Here is a 19,828-nt window from a genome sequence, read left to right as displayed (position 1 = left end):
TGGTTACTGACACCTTGAACTATTTAACATATATGTGGTATGACCTACCATCTTCACTCTCTTGATATTTCTATCAACAGCCTTTCTATAGTGAATATCATATTGCTATTTAATCACTTAATTTCATATTAAAGCGAGATCATTATATGTTTCAATTTATCTCAACATTTAATGCATGTAAAATATTTCAATAGACTGTATGAAATTGTAAATTGGTAATTTACAGCAAATAGTTTTAATTATGAATTGTTATCATTATCACCATCATAAATATCAACTGGTTCACTTTTCAAGATATATAATACACAACTGCCTTTACAGTGCTTCATGTATAAAAGTTATCTTTCTGTTATACATCTAGATTTCCCTGTATATAGCCAACTCATTCCAGGTGTGTTCAAAAAGAAAATGTCACACTTTTGCTTAGCAACATGCTTGAAATGTAGCTTTTATCATTAATCAATGGGCATCTATCACTGATACCCATGCTCTAAATTAGATATATATAGTGAGTCAGGGCTGTATCCTGACTAAAATATTAGAGGAGGCAAAGACCAACAAAAACCAAAGTTGGCAATTTCAAACAGTTCTATGCATTGTCCCAATGATGGGAAGGGTATGTCAGAAAAGCATATATCTATACTTGCAGATATATATACTAGAGTTTATAAGGCATTTTTTTTAGTTTGTCAAAGGCTTCCAAACTGAAGTATCTCAGACACAAATACCAAATCAATAACATCATAAAGTTCTTTGCTAAACTAATATCAATTGTTAAGTCTAAATGATGGCATTTAATGTAAACAGTAGATTGCTAAAATATACATATGTATGCATTCCCTTTGATTCCTCCATTTCTGATGGACTGTTCAAGAAACTTCTCCAACTTGGAGAGCACATACCATTCCATGTAGGTACTGTTATATATTCATAGAGTAAATTAAACATGTTAAACTGGAACTTATTTTGTATCAAAAAACTAAAGTAAAAGCTAGATATCTTATATCCATGAAGATATTATAAAAATAAATTATATATGAAGAATTAAACATTTGAATCACATGACCAATCTGTCCCCTTTGGGTTGAATTGAGAAATGACAAAAATCACTTTTTGTCAAAGAACAGACTGTCAAAATGTCCAAAATATCAGTCTAGCTGAATTGTTCCATTTCAGATGATCAAATGTCAGTGAAATTCTCCTATGCATTAATCCATCCCACTCTTTTAATACTTCAACGTCATCAAGATTCTCTACTAACGGGTGATCCTTGTGAATATGAGCCATAGCAAGTCCATTCAATCTATTCTCTCCCATAGAGGTTCTACACCATGTTTTTAGATGCCTAAGTGCACTGAATGATCGCTCACATGAGCATGACCCCACAGGAAGAGAGAGGGTTGCATTGATATTTGAATAAAATACCTTATCAATTCCATTTAGCAGTTGGACTAGCCGTTGTTGTCTGGTTTCTGGCTCCATTTTTGAAGCTTTTTGTTTCCACCTCTCTAACTCTTGATGGAAACTATCAGGTGAGGGCGAATCATCCAAAAACTCTTCCATAATGTTCCTTTCTTGATCTTCAGTTAGTTGTTGCACCTTTTGTGGTAAGAGGTGGAATGCCAGCAATCTGCTGGGAATTGATTCTGAAGATCTGACATTACATGGTCAATAAATGTGAAGTAGTAATTTATCTTATAGAATTCTTCACAGTTTCTGCCTGGGGCATTGGCTCTATGCATTTGTCTCTTCCCTTCTGATACATGCTCAGTTTCAGGCTCTTCATCAGTCCCATAATTTTCCTTCAGAAGATGAGAGGCTCTTTAATACAACTGCTTGAAAGTGTCATTGTTTTGTTGGGATTTGAGCACTTCCATCAATCTTTGGCATTCTTCATATGCTTCAAAAAGATCATACTGCTTTGACTGCAAAGCAACAGAAATTGGTCTGATGTATCCTGGGACATACTGGATGATGACTCCTGTCATTATAAATCCAAATTCACTCATTCTTTTCAAATATGCCTGGGCATCTGACTTTGATTTGCCAGAAGACATTTTATTTATTTCTTCAAGAGCATCTTTAACTCGATCATATTTAACAAGCAAAGTACCGAGTCAACTCTTGACAGCCATCTGGCTTCACAGAGAGTCGGTATGCCTTGTTAGAGGCAATAAATAGCTCTTCTTCATGTACCTCAAGATAACTCAAAAATCCAATTAGTTCCTTCTGGGTAACTTTGGATTTCAAGATCAATTTTGTTTGGTGGCAATTGGTGAGAAAAAAGCTCATATCCCTGAATGCACTCATGAAATTTCTAATAGCAGGAACATTTTGGCAGGAATTAACCACTACAAGGTTGAGGCAATGGTTTCTACAGTGGGTGAAGTATTTTGCTTATGGAAGAGCATCTTTTATGAGTTTTGACACACCACTGACATCACCATCCATCACAGGTGCTCCATCAAAGCCTTTATCTTTCCACTTGCTTAAATCAACATTCATCAGTGCCCCAGTAATTGATTGGGAATTTGTCTGCCCAGCTGTATAAATCTAAGAAAATCTTCAGCTACCTCTTTGGTTCCCCCATCCTTGATCCTGATATAATGTATACAGACTGATAACTGCTCTATTGTGAATGCATCATAAATTTCATCAGCCATGATGCTGAAATAGTCAGCCTTCATGGTTTCATTAAGGATTTGCCTCCTGATGACCTTTGCAAAACATTCAATCAGTTGATTCTGGATAACAGTAGATAAATATGTGGCATTCTTTGGTGCATTTTCCAGAAAGGTTGCAAATTGAGGATTATCTTTTGCTTTCCACTTATTAAAAATGTTGAAATTACTGTCTTCCTCCTTTTTCTCATGGGACCAGCTTCCTCTAAGTGAAATTCCTCTTTTTGCAAGGGAAGTGATTACATCAAGAATGCATAAAAGAGCTAATCTGTTCTTTTTGCATATGCTTTAGAAAGATGTTCTGTGACTGATTTCTTTTCTTCTTGGCATATCATCAAAAATTCATAAGCCCCTTTCAATGCTCATTGATGGGTTCTAACTTTTTATGATGAGTTAGAGACCCTCTTTCTTGACCACAGGCATTCTTCCAATCCTGGAATGGTTTGGTTACAAATTCAGGATTGCTCATATCTTGGGAAGCAAAGCAAATACACACTGAACAAAAAACTGCATCCAGTGACTTAGAATACCTAAGCCATGGAAACTTTTCTTCCCATGTTGGAGAATACCGTCTGTTCTGGTGATTCTTTGGGTATGTAAACTGCTTTGGTGGCTTCCACTTCTGCTGAAAAATGGTCTTGCATTCATTGTCACCCATAGATGCTCGACTAACTACCCCAATATCAAGTTTGGGTGAATTTTGCATACCTTGCTCCAAAATTCCAAACACCCTGCTTTTTGAGATGGTTTGTAGTGTTGAAATACTAGATGTCAGAGATTCATTGCTGGTATTACTAGTTTCAGGTGTAGAAATATTATTTACATATACTTATTCATTTGCCTGACATGTAGTTAGAGATGCAGCAATAATTGTAGTAGCAATGACAACAAGTTTGCTTGCTGGTTGGTAGTTGATAGTGTTGAAGTTACTGTCTGCCAGTAGAAAGAGAAAGAGTAAGGAATGCATGGTGCTGACTAGAAAGAAAGAAAGGATAAAGGTGACATCATCTTTATGGCGGTCAAAAGCTTCTCTTTTGCGTTAGCTATGACCAAGGAGCAACACTTTCCCTTCACTCTTCACTCGAGAAGAAAGACGATGCCACCTTTATCTTTTCATCCTTTCTAGCCAGCATTTCTAGCCCAGGGAGGCAGACAGTCATGTCTAAAAATAACCCACAGCCAGATAGGCAAAATACTTGGGATCAGGGAGTGTGAGAGAACATTCAATAAGTAGTCACTTTACATGCTTTAACTACCACTGTGAAAGGTCATTCAATATATTAGCCTAAAACTAAATTTACCCGTTTACACTTTCCCTCTCTATTTTAAGACGGGGAAATAATCATGGAAAGCATATAGAAAACGAAAAGTCCTTATGTGTTTTCTATTAAATAGATTTTCTATTAAATAAAAAAAAATCATCCAATTAATAAAATATCAATTAACTTTGTAGGGGACTACCCAAGGAACACACCAGTAAATTTTTCTGACATTAAGTCAAATAGTTTCAGAGAAGGAGAGTGTTAAGTAATTTGTTCAAAGAATGGTAAACAATTGCTGAATCAGAACAAGTTAAACAAACTTGATAGAGGATCAAACCAGGTACTATCATAAAAATCTGGTCCCGTTTAGGCCAACAGTTTGAGAGAAGTCATTTGTAGAAAAAGTTGATGAACACACAGACAATAGATGGGTCAGTAATAGATAGGCTCTGCTGACAAAAGGCCATAGAGGAGGAACATAGTTCAGGTTTTACAGGAAACAATTTGGTTTACCCTTTTCAGTATATTAAGGATACTTACATGTTTGATGGTACTCATTTGAAATAAACACTTATTTTTGCATGCTTATAAGAAGGGTCCTTCCAATTATACATCATGTTAAGTGTGATGTTGAGCAAATGGTTGCAATAAATACACCAGTTACCAATTCAAAACTTCTCTTTCTCACCTTACAATGAGGAGTGTGATCTCACAGATATTCAAAAATAGCTCCACCAAGCAATGGTAGGAATTCCCAGGGAGGCAGACAGTCATGTCTAAAAATAACCCACAGCCAGATAGGCAAAATACTTGGGATCAGGGAGTGTGAGAGAACATTCAATAAGTAGTCACTTTACATGCTTTAACTACCACTGTGAAAGGTCATTCAATATATTAGCCTAAAACTAAATTTACCCGTTTAGCCAATAAAAACTCACGCACTATATATTTGGTGTTACCAAATATATAGTATCCTATATATTTGGTGTTACCAAATATATAGTGCGTGTGTTTTTATTGGCTAAACTGGCAAAGTGACCATTCCTAAATACAACAATATCTGTTTCAACACACAATTTCACATCAAAAATCTTGCAAAACAAATACATAAATGTAAATTTACTATCTAAAGTCATTATTATTTATCGTTAACTTCTTGATAAAATCAAAATAACACAAAAACAAATATTTTAACATCCCATAATTTTCAATACTAAGCTCACTTTCATCTTCAGTTAAGGAAAATTAGAGGAGGCAAATGCCTCCTCTGCCTCAGCTTGGCTACGGCCCTGTGAGTGCTTATGAGAAGAGAGTTTTTGTGTTCACTGAGCTTGCCAGCATCAGCAGTTAGATATTAGAGATCTGGTACCCAATGCTTTCTTCTTGAAATAACATATCATCTCACTTTTGAAGGGTAAAGGTATCTAGTATGTTTGCAACATCAGACAAAATATTCAATATAGCTAGCTTGGGATGAGTGAGAATTTTTAATCACACATCACAAAACTAAGAGGGTTTTGCAAGGCTGATTTTTCTCTTCAGCAGCAGTAAATATTTAAGTTTTGAAGGAGTATTAATCTGAGACAAAGTGCAAATTTGCTAGAGCAATTCAGCGATCACACATAACATACACACAAATACTAGAAAATATTCAAGAATATTTTAAAGTTTCATTTATTAACACTCTTGGATAACTAACTGAAATACCCTCCCTGTGTTTTCTATTGCAACAGTTCCACTCTTCTGACCATGCTGTGACTATGTCTTCAAGATTTAAACTTAATCAAAACACTCACAATTTATCCCCTCTTTACTATTTCAGTACTTCCCTATTACATACACAAACAAAACTAACAGAATACCACCATTAATGTATGGAATAAGATGTTGCCACCAATGAACAGGATTAAAATATTCATGTTTTAGGGTGATTTTAGCCGTATTTCAACTAATAATGTTATCACTGCTAATTTATCACTTAGAGATTCAAATTGGAAACATGTTTCATATCCATTATCAGTTAAGTGAAACTTAAACTTTTTAAAAGCACACTTTGACCTTTTTGAAAACAAAGATAGAACATGATACAAAATTTTGAAGATAACAAATATCAATAAAATTAAACTCTTGATAGTTAACAGTGCATAGTTCAACTTGTAATATTAAGTGAACGAAAACTATCTTTATCATTATCTTTGAGTAGCAACTGGTGAAATATTAATGTGCCAGTGTAGCATTTAAAAGATTATCATATCATATTTAGTCTTACTAAACTGATTTGTTATTTCATTTCTTGTTAAAATCAGATTAGCTTCTTTGTTCTCACTGTTATGTATTGACTATAGCTAATACTCAAAGCATTCTCAATGAAATCGATATGGTTGTTTGCAGTTTTAAATGAAATGGTCACAATTTATCAGGTCATCCCATAAGTTCTGTCCAAATTTTGAATAAAGAAAACAGCAACTACAACAGCAACAACAAAACCAACAGTTGCCAGAATTAATGTTGAAGGAGTCTGAAAATACTTCAGATTTGTAACCACCAGATAGTGTAACAAACTCAATTGAAGAATTCTGCTATAAACCAGAAGGGGTTGCCTTCTCTGCATATTTTTGTAGATACAAAGAAATCTTCAAAGAAGAGTGTAAAAGTTGGTCTAAATAGAAAAGAGTACAACTACTTTTAAGAAAGTTATCTCCTGCATAACACAAAAAATATAGTAACTATATTCTGCAGAAGAAACTAGGTGAGATATGTTTTAATGAAACAATATTTTATCAGAAATTTTCAGTGGAAGAAGTTCCCTGTTCAGCTGGCAATGTTTAAATTTGATCAAAAAAGATGATGAAGATTTTGTCACCTATGCTGGAGTGGTTAACAGAGAGTGAGAGAAATTCAAATTGAATGAGTTGACCCCTGACATGTTCAAGTGTTTAATTTTTATTCAAGGGCTTACTGCAAACAAAGATGCAGGTATACAGTCCTGGATATTAAGAAAATTAGAACAGGACCAAAACGTACAGGTAGTAGCAGAAGAATGTCAAAGGATTATAAATTTATGACACTGTGCAAATAGAATTAAAGAGAAAGATTGCTCTCATATTCAAGCATGTCAACTGGTATCAGATAAAAAAAATGTCTGGACTAAATCTATGGTATGGCTGCAGTGGTCTACATTTTAGAGATAACTCTCAGTTTAAAAATATAAAATACTTCAAGAGTGGGAAAACAGGCCATAAAAAGTCACAAGGTAGGACAGAACCTAAAAAATGGCTCAACAGAAAAAATCACATAAATAGGTTTTTGGTGACAAAAAATATGAATGAGCCTCAAAAGAAATTTGTGTATGTAAAAAATCAATAACAATTAATTTTGCAAAAATATCTTCCGGGGTAGGTAGCGGATAGTGGCATGTTTTAAGACATTCATTTAAACCTGTAGAAATATCAGCACACACTCTGATTTTACAATTGGATACAGGCAGCGATAACTCAATAATTAACAGATACATGGGGAAAAAATGGGAGACCTAGATTAAATAAAACGTCAAAAATTGCCTATGGTGTTTCAGGAAAAAAACTATATTTTAAGAGCAAATTGATAAGTAACATTACATTTCGTGAAAAAACTTTAGAAGCTAAAGTTTTTGTGTTAGATAATACCATAAATTTATTCAGTCCTGACTGCATGGAATTATTTAACTTATAGGACTTCCCCATAAATCTTTTCTGTAAAAATGTGAATGGCTTTTGTGAATAAGTCATCAGATAAAATAAAAAAAATTTTTATATTCTTTTTTTTTAAGTTCTGTCTGATAAATTAGGTCTGTGCACTAAAACAAGGGTGCAGTTTCAAATACAAGAAAACGTCATACCAACATTTAAACCAAAATGAACTGTACCAATTGCAGCGTTAGAACAGATAAACTTAGAGTTAGAAACTAGAAAAATTGGAGTTATCCAAAAAGTGGAATAGTCAATGGTCATCATCAACTGTATATGCTAAAAAAAAGAATAATAAAATCAGAGTGTGCGCTGATATTTCTACAGGTTTAAATGAATGTCTTAAAACATGCCACAATCCGCTACCTACCCCGGAAGATTTTTTGCAAAATTAAACAGTGGCAAGATATTTTCTAAATTGGATCTCTCTGATACATACCTACAAATTATAGCAGATGACAAATGCTCTAAACACCTAACAATTAACATACATAAAGGACTTAAAAGTCACACCAGTGATTTTTCAACAGTGATTTTGCACCAGTGATTTTGCAATGTTAGCAGACTGTGAATATGCAATTCCCTATCCGGATGGTATACTCATTAAAAGCAAATCCAGGGATCAACACGTAAAACATGTAAAATATGAATTCAAAAAAATTAGGTATTATGGCTTTACTTTGAGTGAAGAAAAGTGTGAATTTTTCTTACCAAAAATGTGATATTTAGGACAAATCATTGACAGAAATGGATGTCAACCAGACCCATCAAGGGCAGACACAATTAAAAATATGCCCCCCCCCAACAAATATAACGACCTTACAAGCATTTTAGGACTGGCAAATTATTGCCAAAATTATATTCCAGATATGCATAAGGTGAGGTTTCTATTAAATAATCTGTTGAAAAAGATGAGATGGAATTGGTCTGAGAACTGTCAAAAGGTGTATGACAAAAATTTTTTTTAAATTCTAATATCTGATTTGCTGTTAGCACACTTCCATCCTGCAGTGGAGATTTTTGTAGCAGCAGAGAAAAATTATAGTCAAATCGAAAAAGAAGCTCTAATGATTATTTTTACTGTGAAAAAATTAGAGTGACACACTGTTCTTGAGGACCTATTGAGTCAAGTTCGTCAACACCACCATCAGAATAAAAATCAATGGAAATTGTAGTTAAGATACCCATGCCGGTGGCATGCAAAAAGCACCATCTGAATGTGGCTGATGCCAGCACCACCTGACTGGCGTCCATGTTGGTGACACGTAAAAAGCACCAACCGATCGTGGCCGTTTGCCTGCCTCCTCTGGCCCCTGTGCCGGTGGCATGTAAAAAGCACCCACTACACTCACGGAGTGGTTGGCGTTAGGAAGGGCATCAAGCTGTAGAAACACTGCCAGATCAGACTGGAGCCTGGCACAGCCTCCTGGCTTCCCAGACCCTGGTTGAACTGTCCAATCCATGCTAGCATGGAAAACGGACGTTAAACGATGATGATGATGAAATTGGAAGAATGTTATTCCTGGTAAAAGGAAAAAAATATTGAACATAAAAGTCATATTAACCAACTTAAAAAAAGATTCATGGAAAAATAGTCATGAGAAATGGAAGTATTGTACAACATGAAAATATTGCCTGACACATTTGAGGTACCAACACCCAAAAAATTTGAAACTACATATTCAAGCACCAGAAAACGGAAAACAACAGAAACACTGGAATTGAACCCTAAGCATAACAGATATTAAAATTCAGAATAACAGATATTAAAACTCAATTCTCAAAAGGAGAGAAGATAGGGGAGATTGACTCTAAAAAGGGGACCACCCCTCAAGTGACTAAAGGTGGACTGACTCATTGTTATAAAGTAAAGAACTGTGAGTGATTGGCAGATTGGGTTAGTAAGCAGTTCACAGTGAGCGTTGAGTCTCATGTAATATTAATAGTAGTGCATCGTGTAAATACTTTCTTCCCCACTGCTTCGTTATATTATATATCCAACATACAAGATTGGAATAACAATTGCATGCAGCTGAAGAGAGCTTTAAACCATCCTTTATATCTATTATACACTGATGTAAGAATAGGTCGTTTATAAAGCTTGAAACATGTGTACCGCGACATCCTTTGTGTTTTGTTTTTGATTTTATTTGATATATATATATATATATTAAAATTAAGGATAAAATCTATATATGATTTTATCAGGTAGTTAGCATGTAGGAGAGACCCTCTATCCTCTATAGCTCTCAAATCTTTCTCTAGTTTCTTTGATCTTCCACAACCTCAACTGTGAGGCATATGACTGCATGTAAACCCACATAACTTATATCTTTTGTTGTAAATTATCATTCACAATACTTATTGATGAATTTTCCACCTCTTTGATGGAGCCCTTTCATGCACTCCCTCACTTCAATTTATTCCTTTGTATTTTTGTACTTTTGCCCTATATTTTTGTTCCTTCACCCTCTAACACCCTAAGCTCTTCACAGGGAATTAGCTAGTTAATATCTTCCAGCTTGCCTGACTCTACTCACTTGTAATTGGACTACTTACCAGCTTCCTGTTTATGGATTCCGAGTTTGGACTTTAATTCTCTTTCTTCCATTTTCTGGAGACAGCTGTTGAGGTACTAGAACTTACAGAGAACACTTTCAACTTCATTACAATATGGCATGGTGAATCATCTCCTTTTAACCCTCCAATCATTGATATTAAACTACTCTAACCTTTCAAAAACAGCAGCTGTAACTAAGTTACCAACTAGCTCACAATTTAGCTATTTGTCAGCTTAATAATTTTTCATTCTAATTTTGAGTTTAATCTTTATTTTCTTCTATCTAATTTTAATTCAAATCATATTTTTAACTTCAAGTTCAATCGGATTTTAACATTAGCCTTTTTAAACTATTTTAAATTCATCCATTCACTTATTTATTCATTCAGTTTGGCCCACTTGTTCCTACAAACTCTGTATCCCTTCTAACTTTCATCCCATGTGGAGGTCGAAAGTCACTAGCCATTGCTTTGATGTATGCCTTGAGTTTTATTGCATGTGACTCAACCACCACCCACTCATCCACATCACTACACCCCCATCATAGGTCTTAAAGCAGCTTCTATTCATTTCTCTTTCCTTAAGAAAGCTCCTAATTATATTTTAATTTTGTGCTGCAGATGGATGAAGAGAGATGTGTGAAGAAGTGCCACTCCCAAACAGTTGAAGGTATCAGGGGGAGAGGTAGACCCAGGAAGACATGGGATGAGGTAGTCAAGCGTGACCTCAGAGCATTGGGCCTCACTGAGGCAATGGCGAAGGACCGAGATCTCTGGAGATATGCTGTGACTGCAAAGACCCGGGCTGCTTCCTGCATCAGTTCCACATAGCCCCTGCCCATTCAAAGTACCCCGGATCCCAGATCGTCCTGCTGTGCCTGAGGAGACCTGTTGAGTCAAGTACATGAACATGAACGTCGAAATAAATATCAATGGAAATAGGAGTTATGATGCCTGTGCCGGTGGCACATAAAAAGTACTATCCGAACGTGGCCGATGCCAGCACTGCCCCGACTGGCCTCTGTGCCGGTAAGACCATCCGAACGTTGCCAGCTGGCTCCCGTGCCGCTGGCACGTTAAAAGCTCGAACCGATCGTGACCGATGCCGGACCCCCCCGGCCCCTGTGCAGGTGGAACGTAAAAAGCACCCACTCCACTCACGGAGTGGTTGGCGTTAGAAAGGGCATCCAGCCGTAGAAACTCTGCCAGATCAGACTGGAGCCTGGAGCGGCCCCTGGCTTCCCAGACCCCGGTCGAACCGTCCAACCCGTGCTAGCGCGGAAAACGGACTTTAAACGATGATGATGATGATCATCATCATCATCATCATCATCACCACCACCACCACTCTGAACAAATTGCTTAGTGGGATTTCTTCCTTTGTAATGTTCTGAGTTCAAAGTCCACCAAGATTGACTTTACCTGTCATCCTTTTGAGGTCAATGAAATAAGTACCAGTTACATACTGGGTTGATGTAATTATATGCCACCTGACTTAGAACCTGTCACCTGAGTTAGTACTGGTTCACCTGCCAACTGATAGACCAATTAGATATTTCATGTAAATATTTAGAACCTGATAGTCTGGTCCTACCACTCCAGCTCTGTCTACTTTGTTATCATGTCCTGTTTTGTCAAATTTACGATCATTGTGTCCTACCACTCCAGCTCAATCAACTTTTCATTGAATTTACAGTCATCACACCAAGCTACACCAAGCTCTATCACTTCACCAGTTGTTTCTTCTGGTTCAGAAGATTTTCAGAGAATGAGCATTTTCCTAGTTCAGAAGCGATGATGATATTCTGGTGAATCAAAGGTACAGGCAGGCAGCAGTGAATGGCTCTGGACAACAGAATGTTGTGTGGCAAGTGAGAGACAATTTTGTCCAACAGCATGGGTTTACTGGTATGCATGTAAAGGCAAACCTTGAACATGGAAGTACACCATTGGAAATCTTCCACAAGTTTTTGACAAATGAAATGTTCCAATATATAGCAGACAAAACAAATGACTACGTTGAAAACCATCGCCAGCATGTCATACCTAGGTATAACAGGGATTGGTTTCCAACCACTGGGGACAAAATCAAAGTTCTACTTGCCCTGCTGATACTGATGGGCATCTTGAAAAAACCAATCCTAGGAATCAGGATCCAGCCACATCGACACCTTTCTTCCTGGAAACGATGCCATGTGACTGATTTTTGGTGCTTCTTCAAAATCTACATTTCAACTCAGGCAAGAACAAGGATGACAGGCTGCACAAAATACGTCCTATCATTGATGAAGTGGTTGAAAATTTCAGAATGGTTTATGTCCCCACACAGGAAATTTGTATGGATGAGAGTTTGTGGAAATTCAAGGGAAGGCTCCTATTCAAACAATACAACCCAATCAAGTGTGCCTGCTTTGGAGCTAAGGTTTTATAAAGTATGCCAGTCAACAGGCAGAGCCTGTGGGTACACGTGAAATTACAAAATCTATGGTCAGGACAGATTGGATCAACAGAATGAAAACTTGTTTGACAAAGGCTACAATATTTATATGGACAACTGGTTTTCCAATCCAGACCTCTTCCTGCAGCTTTAGGTGGGGAGCCTGTGGGACTGTGAGGATGCACAGGAAAAACGTGCTGCCCAAACTTCACAAGTAAAACTTTGAAAGAGGGAAACAGTGTACCAATGCACTGATTTGGTAGATGCTTGGCTGTGTGGGGAATGGATTGACATTCAGGAATCTATTGTTCTGTGAAATGACAGAAGCATCAGACCAGCCAATGTACAGAACGCATGGATGTCCCCACCCTAGACTCTCTCCTCACCTCATGGTGAAGGGACATGGACATTTTCCATGACTGTTTCCCCCCACCTCCAAGAAGACAAAATACTTCAGCAGCAGCGGCAGCAGCAGTAGCGGTAGCAGTAGCAGCAGCAGCGGCAGCAGCAGCAGCGGCGGCAGCAGCAGCGGCGGCAGCAGCAGCGGCGGCAGCAGCGGCGGCAGCAGCAGCGGCAGCAGCAGTGGCAGCAGCAGCGGCAGCAGCAGCATCAGTATTAGTATACTTGATATTTGTCCTTCCGCTAAAATTTTAAACCAATGTTATTATCATTGCTATTTGTTTTGTTGCTGTTGTTGCTAGTTTTATTATTTTATCATAACGGCATACCACATACTTTATTTTTGCTTTACCTTCTTCTTCTTCATCATCATCATCATCATTGTCATCATCTTTTTCCCCTTCTTATTTCTTTCAAACTCAGAAACTGAGATGGCAGCGCGATCTCAGCCAGGCAGTTATTCTGTGCTGAGGAAGAGAAATAACCCAGAAACTGCTGGCCACAGATATTGCTTTGGGCTGAGTGGGGGCGCTAAACTCCCCTATTCTAAAATAGATAATGTGTCATATAGCCAGTTGGAGATGATGTTTCCTGGGGCTAAAACAACAGTAACATTCATCCCAACCAGGACTGCCACATTATGCCGGCAAATAATCTTTACGTTTTGTTTCTTTTATATCCTTCTATACATGGGATATATAGAATTCACAAAGCAGGGATAGACACAACTGTCTTCACATGATGTACTTCGAATTACTCCACTAAACATGATACTCCAATAAATAAAAACTCTCAATAATCTCAACAACTCCTACGACTTCTCTCATCTGAAGCAATATGCTACTTTTGATAAGAGTTCAGGTAGTCCATTCTTCCAGTACCACAAGGGTGTCAATGACTCTTGCCACAACACTTTCATAAAAAATAACTTATCTACTTAACTTTCAATATAATCTCCTTCAAAATAGTCACCTTGTACAGCAATACACCAGTCCCAGCATTCCTGCCATTTGGAATCCAGCTACAAGTCATTTTCTATAAGCAAGTTAAAGATCTTCTGTGATTTGCTCTGGATCTCAACAATGATGTTAAAACAGCAACATTTGAACTGCATTTTCATCTTGGGGGAGAGGTGCTAAATCTGGTGAATAGGCTGGGTGTGGAAATGATACCATGTTGTTTTTGGCAAGAAACTTGTGAGTGAGGAGAGCTTGACAATAGGATGCATTGTCGTCATGAAGAATCCATGTCCTCCCTCAGATGCTTCAAAACATTGCACTAGCATTTTTGGTTGATAGTCTGGTATTGGGGGACAAATTCCCAATGCACAATACCACATTTCCAAGAGTGATGCTCATGGCAGGCCTTCCAGATCATGCATTGTCTTCCAGGGATATTCTTCCACTTTTAGAAGCACTCATGCCACTCGAAACACTGTGTCAAGTCATTGCCTCATCACTGTAAGCTTGCCAAAGCATGCTCAATGTCTCTGTAGCAGACTTCCTAAGTTTAATGCAAAATTTCATGTTGGCTCTTTGTTCCAACTTCTTGTCCATGACAAAATCACAGACTACAGCATACACATGATTACAAAAGCATAAATTTCACAACTTGTGAAGTAAACACAGCAATGTCACTCAGCACACAGTCTCATGAAGTTCACTACTAGCTCTCACTATGCATGCAACTGTGTGCTGCCATCTGTTGGTGTGCTACAGAACTAGTCCAGACATTTTTTGATACCACCTCTTGGATCTAAAACATAAACTCCAGCATATCGTTCTCAAGGCATACCCACACTCTGAAAAGGTTATAGAAGAGAGAACTATTGATAACTGAACAAAGTCCATACTGGGCAAAGGGAAAAATACAGTGGAGGGGAAGATAGAAATACTGAGGTGCTAATGAGATATGACATGGTAAGAATTCCCATCATATTTAAACTCAGTCTAACCATAATAAAATATAAAAAAGTGAATGTATTGTAAGCTTTATCAACATCTAATATAGGTCAAATGATTTAACTTATTGGCAACTGAATGGGAGAAATAATGGGAGGCAGGATGTTTAATTAATATTTTAAGAAAAATTAGTAACCATATTCAATATATAATGGATAGTACATTGTTGATACTTCAATGCTGAAGTAGGTGCTGACCACCAAACATTCTAATATTCTCAGTCCACATGGAGTGAATGAACTCAAATGGTCTATATCTTCTTTCACTTTGCAGAAAATTTGGCCTAGCAATCACCAATATTTTCAACTCAAAGAGCAACAAAGCAATTTGGATGCATCTGAGATCAAAGGTTTGACATTTGATTGTTTACATAATCACAGAAGGACTTTAACATCACTTGCTATCTTTCAGGCATTGATCTTTAGCATCAGTGTTTTGCCATTGAAATCCAGCCATATTAATAAAGAGTTATCTGATCAACTTGAAACCTCTCTTGATTCAGTACAAATAACTGATGATATCAGGAAACATCAAGATTGGTTTAATAACAGCACCTTATCAAGATGTTTAGTACCTTATCAAAAATATGCATGATTCACTCAATGATTAGATCAATGATAAACAATCCAACATCAACAAGTGAGCATACAAGGTATGCAGAAACAGGTGCAAACTGCTCTCAGAAGAATGAAGGTGTTTTGAAGCAATGAATAAGCTCCAAAGCTTTCTATGTAGGTCTCAAAAAGGTATTTATTCCCTTAGAAAATGGTTTGGCTTCTGTTCTGCCTTCTGAGGGTTAGAGTCTTCTGACTGAAAAGGTTAATTTTCTTCCCAATAGAAAGCTGTTAGGAATTACAATTCTGTCATGAATGATAGTGTGGCTGATTCCATTTCTCAAAGACCAGAAATCTTGGAGATGTCTCTTGAATCATGTTTAGTGGAAATTCAAGATGCCATAACACAAATGTCATCAAACAAAGCATCATGTAAATATGGCATTCCACATGGACTCTTCAAATATAGTAGCAAAAAAGTTGGTGCAAAAGTTTTTTGAGCTTTTTTGAAGTCATCTGGAGTTTTGGACATGCATCACAGAAAAACAAGGATGCACCCATAATGCATCTCTTCAACAACAAGGGAAGAAAAGTAGTCTGCATCTCTCTCCTGTGTATTATAGGAAAACTCTTAGCAATAATATTTCTTAACACTATAATTGAGCACAATATCGATGACATTTATCCATTTATCCAGCAACACTGATATGATTTCATTTTATCAAGTTGCTGAGAAAGTTGTTGAGAAAAATTAGGGACTGTATATGTTTTTTATAGATCTAACCAAAGTGATTAATACTGTTAATAGAAATGCTCTCTATATAGTTCTAGAAAGAATTGGTATGCCTCATAAAATGTTAAGTCATCATTTCCTTTCATGCAGGAATGAAAGCATGTTTTATCAAACAGTCAGTGTCCAGACTCTTTTGATGTTTAGAAATGGAACACTAGCACACACCACAACATATGACAGAAGAGGATCCCCATAAACTAGTTACAATATAAACAAAACTGAAAACATAATGAAATAAAATAGATAAATAATCAAATGGAAGTAAATAACTATATACATTTTTATTTTTTTATTTATATTTTTTATATATTTTTATTTATTTGTTTATTTTTTAATTTTATTTATATATCTATTATTATTACTATTATTATTGTTATCATCATCATCATCATCATCATCATCATCATTTAGCGTCCGTTTTCCATGCTAGCATGGGTTGGACGGTTTAACTGGGGTCTGTGAAGCCGGAAGGCTTCATCAGGCCCAGTCAGATTTGGCAGTGTTTCTACGGTTGGATGCCCTTCCTAACGCCAACCACTCCACGAGTGTAGTGGGTGTTTTTTACGTGCCACCTGCACAGGTGCCAGACAGAGCTGGCACAACGGCCACGAACGGATGGTGCTTTTACGTGTCATCGGCACGGGGCCAGGCGATGCTGGCAACGAACACGAACGGATGGTGCTTTTACGTGCCACCGACACGGGGCCAGACAGAGCTGGCAAACGGCCACGAATGGACGGGGCTTTTACATGTCACCGGCACGGGGGTCAGCCGCGGCTGGCAACGGACACGAACGGATGGTGCTTTTACGTGCCACCGACACAGGGCCAGACAGAGCTGGCAAACGGCCATGAACGGACGGTGCTTTTACGTGTCACTGGCACGGGGGCCAGCCGAGGCTGGCAACAAACATGAGCGGATGGTGCTTTTATGTGCCACCGACACGGGGTCAGACTGAGCTGGCAAACGGCCATGAACGGACGGTGCTTTTATGTGTCACCGGCACGGGGGCCAGCTGAGGCTAGCAACGAACACGAACGGATGGTGCTTTTACGTGCCACCGACACAGGGGCCAGACAGAGCTGGCAAACGGCCACGAGCGAATGGTGCTTTTACGTATCACCGACACGGGTGCCAGACGAGGCTGGCAGTGGACACGAACGGATGCGTCACTTAACCCCTGCTTTCTGATATATGATTTGATTTTGATTGTTCTCACTGGTCTTGCCGGGTCTTCTCACGCACAGCATACTTCCATAGGTCTCGGTCTCTGGTCATTTCCTTGGTGAGACCTAGAGTTCGAAGGTCGTGCTTCACCACCTCGACCCAGGTTTTCCTGGGTCTACCTCTTCCACAGGTCCCCTCAACTGCCAGGGTGTGGCACTTTTTCACACACCTATCTTCGTCCATTCTCGCCACATGACCATACCAGCGCAATCGTCTCACTTGCACACAACATCTGATGCCTCTTAGGTCCAACTTTTCTCTCAAGGTACTTACACTCTGTCGACTATGAACACTGACATTACACATCCAACGGAGCATACTAGCTTCATTTCTTGTGAGCTTACGTAAATCCTCAGCAGTCACAGCCCAAGTTTCACTACCATGTAGCATGGCTGTACGTACACATGCATCATACAGTCTGCCTTTTACTTTGAGCGAGAAGCTTTTTGTCACCAGCAGGGGTAAGAGCTCTCTAAACTTTGCCCAGGCTTTCAGCACACCCGCCCCCGCTACTGACTTGGTCACCTAGGTAGCGGAAGCTATCAACTACTTCTAGTTTTTCTCCCTGAAACGTGATAGAAGTTGGTCTCTGCATATTTTCAGAGTTTATTGCTCCTGAGCATCTGCCACAGATAAAAACTATTTTCCTAGTTAGTCTTCCTTTGACATTACTACATCTCTTATGTGTCCATAGCTTACATTTGGTGCATCTTATAGAGTTTCTACCTACGCCTTTTCTACAGATCGAGCAAGGCCATCTACCTGAAGGCGTTTGTGATTGGTCTACCTTCCTACTTATTAGGACTTTGGTTTTGGCTAGGTTGATTCTAAGACCCTTCGATTCTAAACCTTGCTTCCACACCTGAAACTTCTCCTTCAGTTCTGATAGAGACTCAGCAATTAGAGCAAGGTCATCAGCATAGAGGAGCTCCCAGGGGCATCCAGTCTTGAATTCCTCCGTTATTGCCTGGAGGACTATGATAAATAGGAGGGGGCTGAGGACTGAACCTTGGTGGACCCCAACCTCTACCCTGAATTCTTCACTGTACTCGGTGCCAACCCTCACCTTACTAGCAGCGTCTCTGTACATGGCTTGCACAGCTCTCACTAACCATTCATCTATCCCTAGTTTCCTCATTGACCACCAGATAAGGGATCGGGGGACCCTGTCGAAGGCTTTCTCCATATCGACAAAAGCCAGGTATAGGGGCTTGTCTTTGGCTAGGTATTTCTCCTGCAGCTGTCTTACCAGGAAAATAGCATCAGTAGTACTTTTCCCTGGCACGAATCCAAACTGCATCTGATCTAAGCTAACTCTCTCTCTAATTTGTTGGGCTATAACCCTCTCCGTAACCTTCATTACCTGATCTAGCAGCTTGATACCCCTGTAGTTATTTGTATCTAGGGCGTCACCTTTACCTTTGTAGCAGTTGACTATTATGCTGCTACACCAGTCATTGGGAATGACTCCTTCGTGTATCACCTGGTTAACTATACGGGTGACTAGGCTATAGCCAGCACTACCAGATATTTTGAGCATCTCTGCAGTAATTCCTGATGGGCCTGGGGCTTTCCCTGTTTTCATGCTTCTAATTGCCTTATCTACTAAGGAACTGTCAACATTCAGCAGACTCTCTTTATCCCATTCATTTTCCTCATTCAGCAACCTTTCATAGTGGCGTCTCCAAACCTTTCTCTTTGCATCCTCATTTAGCGCAAGTGAGCCGTCATCCTTGCGAACACATTTCTCTCTCACACACTGTCTTGCAACACGAAATACCTCAAGTCTTTCATCTTCACGGCGCAGGACATTGGCAAATTTTTTCTTATCTGCTTCCCCTCTGGCTAAATACACCTGCCTCCTAGCCTCCCTTCTTGCAGTCTGATACACTTCCCTGCTACCACCGTTCTTCCAGTCCTTCCAAGCCTGTTTCTTTTGTCTAATAGCCCTGTCAACAGTATTGTTCCACCACCACGTTATTTTGGGTCTTGTGGGGACTTTGCACCAGCCACAGATCTAGTCTGTGGCTTTCAGCAGGTTGTCCCTTAGAAGCGCCCAGTTATCTTCTACCCCATGTGTAGCTATACCTCCTTCTATTTCGTCGAAGGCTTCAAGTAACATGTCTCTAAATCTCTGTCCATTTGCAGGGTCTTTAAGCTTCCAGACCCTTCTTCTCCATGTTGGTCATCTTCTAGTCGTCCTCTTAGTCCTGATTCTAAAGTCACTGAC

The 19,828-nt window shown here is 38.6% G+C and overlaps 1 protein-coding gene across 1 annotated transcript in view; it reads right to left on the bottom strand.

Annotated features, from left to right (window-relative positions):
• The window catches only part of LOC115217360 (galectin-9-like), a 76,977-nt gene that overhangs the window by 40,110 nt on the left and 17,039 nt on the right, over window positions 1–19,828 (bottom strand). The window lies entirely within an intron of this gene.

The sequence above is a fragment of the Octopus sinensis genome, linkage group LG11, assembly GCF_006345805.1.
Source record: "Octopus sinensis linkage group LG11, ASM634580v1, whole genome shotgun sequence".
Classification (NCBI taxonomy): domain Eukaryota; kingdom Metazoa; phylum Mollusca; class Cephalopoda; order Octopoda; family Octopodidae; genus Octopus; species Octopus sinensis.
This window is presented reverse-complemented; position numbering and strand designations above follow the sequence as displayed.